This window comes from Lactuca saligna, chromosome 8 (assembly GCF_052625555.1).
Source record: "Lactuca saligna cultivar CGN05327 chromosome 8, ASM5262555v1, whole genome shotgun sequence".
NCBI classification, from domain to species: Eukaryota; Viridiplantae; Streptophyta; class Magnoliopsida; order Asterales; family Asteraceae; genus Lactuca; species Lactuca saligna.
The window spans coordinates 194600534-194605981 of record NC_136424.1 but is presented as its reverse complement, the minus strand read 5'-3'; positions in this window follow the sequence as shown (position 1 = coordinate 194605981).

The following is a 5448-nucleotide window of genomic DNA, read 5'->3' as shown; positions in this document are numbered from 1 at the left end:
ATACCTTCTCCATTTTCTTATGGTGTTTGTGAGCCATTAGAGGAGTGACACTTGTGACTCTAAGCATTCCAAAGTCAATACAAGGAGGAATTGCGATTGTTATTGCTACATAACAATCAAGGTATGATCTTAAACCTAATTACATATTAATATGATTACTTGTATGCTAGAATTAGGGTTTATAGTCTTGGATTCAAAGCATGTACAATAGAGAAACCTAGATCCAAGCATTAGGGTTTGTATGAGCACATAGGATGTCTTATGACCAAAACCCATCAGTTGCAACCTCTAATAAAACACCAGTTGGCTCATCTGTATCAATAGTTCGCAAATATCTCACCAAAATTTTGTGGGTGGGAGAGACCTTGCGAAGCATTGCGTCTGGAATACGAGCTACATGTGTGAAGATTGCTTCATCATCTTCTACAGCTTTGGGAAACTGATTAAAAGAAAATTCAGCAACTTCAACATTTGTCAACATCGGAATCTCCTGTCTCGTACACATGTGCAAGAATCAAACTCCAATATCTTGCACACGAAATTCCCTTCTCCGGAGTTGTGTGTTCTAAAATCTTGACAAATTCCTTCCATAGTTGTGTTGTGTAATCAACACTGATGTCATAGTATATGCCCATCACCATGGCATATACTTCCATCCTTCCTCTATCCAACCCAACGACTCTGCCTGTAAGACACCGGAGAAAAATTCCGAAAAGAAAATTCCACATACACGGCAACCCTGATTTTCTGAAATCACTGATTTTTGTTAACTCCGGTTGATGCCCCATTTCGTTAAACATATGAATAACCTAGGAGTTAACAGGTTTGATGAAGGGAGGATTGTTTGGAATTTGTAGAATTTCCACAAACAAGTTCTTCGATAGTTTAACTCTTTTGTTGTTGATGAGATTAAAAGTAATCACATCGGCTGTGTGATTGTATGAAGCCGTGGAAGCAGCACGTGATAACCAGACCATTGGAACCAGAGATGAACTGAACATTGCGGTTGCCAAAGCAGAACGTTTTAGGGCAACAATCAGCATCTTTAACCCTTCAGGATAAGCAGAAACTTTGGGATCAACTTGGTAGTTTGTGCTTTGAATCTTCATCAGAGACTGAGAAAGAACCTCATCGGTGTTAGAAGTAGTGGCCGCCATTGTTAGGTTTTGGAAAAATAAAGTTGAAGTTGGGATGAAGATTGAATCTTGAAATTGTTTGTAAGAGTTCTTGTTTGCGTAACTGTAACCAGTGTTCTTGAACCCCTTTTTATAGGTTGCTCAAAATTGATTTGAAATTGAAGCGGGATACATTTAATGTTATCCGACGTGGCACCTTGAAAGTCGGATCATGACTGCAAAAGGTAACAACATTCCAAAAAGTAACTGTCACATCTCCTTGAAAACCGGACAAAATACCAACGATTTTGAGTATACAGCCTGTCAAGTATCCGTTATAGAACAGTAATCGTTAAAACCCTTCGCATGGAAGCAAGGCTCATTTACTTTTGGGATTTAAAGTAAATTCATATGCCAGACTTGCGAAATCATCAGCCTGAGTTGGTTGTACTCAGAACCTCAAGGATTTCGTGTGTGCATTGTGCCAAACGAAATAAGATAAGAAACAAAGATATTTGGAATGTTGTGATGTCAATAATTCAAATTGACATGAATTCAGTAAAACCCCGGGCAAAGGTTACTTCATTAATTATCAAGAGAGATAATCAACTGCTTGTATAGTGTCCCGTGAATTACAATCGAATACTTATAGGAAAGTATTGAAGGGCTTCTTTTTAAAAGTCATTTTGGATTGGTTTTAAATTTCATTACATATCAACCTTAATATAAGGTGAGAAAATGTAACTGAAATTACTTGTTTGACCAGTGTAGTCAGTGACAAGTTGGTTTTGGAAAAATATTTATCATGACAAGAATTTGCGAATGAAACTTGCACTGAAATCATATTCAAATGAAAATTTTGTTCTGGATCTTGTTGGGTAACCAAACATTCTGGTTTCGGAATATTTGATCAAGACCACTCATGCGAATTGAATATGATTTGAAGTTTCGAAATTTTGATACAGAAACAAAAGTTTCGTAAAAATCTGGAACAAAGTTCCCCGTCAATTCCTTAAGGTATATGATTTTTGGATTTCACTTTCATCACGGACTCATGATGATAGGTCATTAACACAGATTTGTGATTCGTCTAAGTTTTGATTGGTTTGATCAAAACCTCAAGGACAAATCTTTTCAAAAACTAATTTTGGATTGAAAGAATTGTTTGGTTTAAAAAGATTGGATGAGAATCGAAGTGTACCTTTGTTATAATGGACAAAACAGAAAACTCTTAACTCATTTGAGAAGAGTAAGGTAGGTCATTTGTGACTTATGCGAATATAAGCCTTTATGGGTAGAAATTATCAGAGTCATGTCCAGGCTTTTGGTCTACATACAGCAGCATGCTTCTAGGGACATCCTAACTAGTCTAAAAAGAATTTATACCTTCCCATATAAACACAATGTATGACCACTTCGCATTCTAGCCCTGCTGTAACGTCTTTGTACACAATTGAAAAAATAAAGAAAAATAAAATCTTTTTGTATTTTTGATTTGTTAAAAGAAAATTACAAAAAAATGAAAATCTTTTTGTATTTTTAATTTTTTTAAAAGAAAATACTAAAAATGAAAATCCTTTTGTATTTTTGAGTTTTTAAAAAAATAAGAAAGCAACATGTAAAACTTTCGTAAGTTGATGTACCCACAGATGTGAATTGATATGGATGTGAAGCCATGCGAAGCCTCTGCATGAACAGTAACTTCTGAACAATGTGAACGCATCTTCTAAACAAAACATTTATTCTTGTGTAGATGAAATTGAATTCGCATTAAGCATCCCCAAACCTGCTAAAATTCGAAAAAATGATTATTCATCAAGAGGTTTTGTAAAAATATCAGCAAGTTGTTCAGTTGTTTTGACAAAATGAATTTCAATATAGAAGAGCAATGTGTTTTGTCTTTGAATGTTGTACTGGATTATGACAAATGCGAATTTCACTTTGTGAATCACAATACAAAGGAATCTTTTTCATGTTGATTGCATAATCACGAAGTTGACTCTGAATCCATATGCTTTGCGAAGTACAAGCAGCCACAGAGATGTATTCTGCTTCAGCAGTTGAGATAGCCACACAAGTTTGTTTCTTTGATTGCTAGCTCACCAACTTCCCATCCAATAATTGACATCCACCAGTCGTACTTTTTCGATCTAATGTACATCCTCCTAAATCTGAATCTGAAAAAGCTTGAATGAAAAATCCTGTTTTCGCAGGATACCAAAGGCCTAATGAAACAGTTCCCTTTAAATATCGAAAGATATTTTTCACTGCCGTCAAATGTGGTTCTCTTGGATTTGCTTGATATCTAGCACAACAACAAACCGAAAACATAATATCAGGTCTACTCGCAGTTAAGTACAACAAAGACCCTATCATGCTACGATACACTGTTAGATCAACAGCAGGAGTGTCTAACGAAGGAGTTAGTCGTGTTCCTACTGCCATAGGGACTCTGAGCTTCGTGCTATTAATCATTCCAAACTTTTCCAGCAAGCTCTTTGTATATTTTTCTTGATTGATGAAAATGCCTTGCCTGTTCTGTTTTATGTTTAAACCAAGAAAATTATTAATTTTTCCCATCATGCTCATTTCAAACTGACTTTTCATTAAATTTTCAAATTCAAGTGACAATGTTGGATCAGTTGAACCAAAGATAATATCATCAACATAAATTTGAACAAGCATTAGATGACACCCAACTTTCTTGCGAAATAATGTGGGGTCAACTGATCCTTGTTTAAATTTAGATTGTTTCAAAAAATTTGTAAGTGTTGCGTACCAGGCCCTTGGTGCTTGTTTTAACCCATATACAACTTTATCTAAAATATAAACATAATCAGGATGTTCAGTGTTTACAAAACCTGGTGGTTGTTAAACATACACTGTTTCTTCGAGTTTGCCATTTAAGAATGCACTTTTAACATCCATTTGATAAACATCAAAATCTTTGTGAGCTGCATAAGCTAAGAATATGCGAACTGCTTCAAGTCTTGCAACAGGTGCGAATGTTTATTCATAATCAATGCCTTCTTGTTGCGAATATCCTTTAACCACTAGTCTTGCTTTATTTCGAATAATATTGCCATCTTTGTCGGTTTTGTTTTTAAAAATCCATTTTAATCCAACAATCGAAACATCAGAAGGTTTTGAAACTAATCTCCAAACCTTGTTTCGTTCAAATTCAGCCAATTCAGATTGCATAGCAACAACCCAATCGGAGTGTTCCATAGCATTCTTGACTGTTTTTGGCTCTATTTTCGAAATAAAGACATTAAACATACAAAGTTCTTGGTTAGTGTTTAGTACCTCATTTTTCGCACGAATTTGAGCTCTAGTCAACACACCTTCTTGTAAATTGCCAATTACCTGTTCTTGTGGATGACTTCTTGTCCATTTCGCAAGTGGTGGATAATTTGGATCATAGTCTAATAGTGCATCTTCATGCATATCTTCATTTTTAGATCCTGCAACAGAAAAATTATCATTAAATGTATGAAAGTCTGCATTGTTATCATGACTATTTGTCTCTGTTTCATGAAGTCCTCTCTTAACATGATCTACATTTGGATACTCCCCCTCAGAATTATGTGCATTTTGATTTTGCGAATGCTCCCCCTCAACTTGATATTCTTGTTGATTTTGTGTATGCTCCCCCTCAACTTGATATTCTTGTTGATTTTGTGTATGCTCCCCCTCAACTTGATGTTCTTGCTGATTTTGTGAATGCTCCCCCTCAACTTGATGTTCTTGCTGATTTTGTGAATGCTCCCCCTCAAAAGTTGGTATAAAATCTTCATGAACACTTGTGTGTTCCTCCTCCATATGAGCATTTGATATGCTTTCACAAGTTATCGTCGTTGAAGTTGTTGTTGATTCATTAGTATGTTTTGAAGATTCTGATGTTTGATTATCAAGAGCATTATCTTCTGCATCAATTGACCTGTCAGGAATTCCAAAAATTAAGTCATAATCAAAATCATTAATTTCAGAATTATCAATTTGAGTATTTGAATCCACAAGTATTGGTTTCTGATCGAATTTACTATCGATCTGTTTAAGATAGTAATCATCAAATGTTAAATTGAAAGTTTCTTCAATTTTTCTTGTTCGTTTATTAAGAACTCTGTATGCAACTGAATTCTGTGAATATCCTAAGAAGATGTCTTCATCAGCTTTTGCTTGAAACTTTTACAAATTATCTTTGAGATTCATAATAAAACACCTGCAACCAAAAACATGAAAGAATTTTACATTAGGTTTCCGATTATTGATTATTTCATATGGAGTAACATTGAATCTTCTGTGAATGAATGATCTATTCTGAGTAAAACAT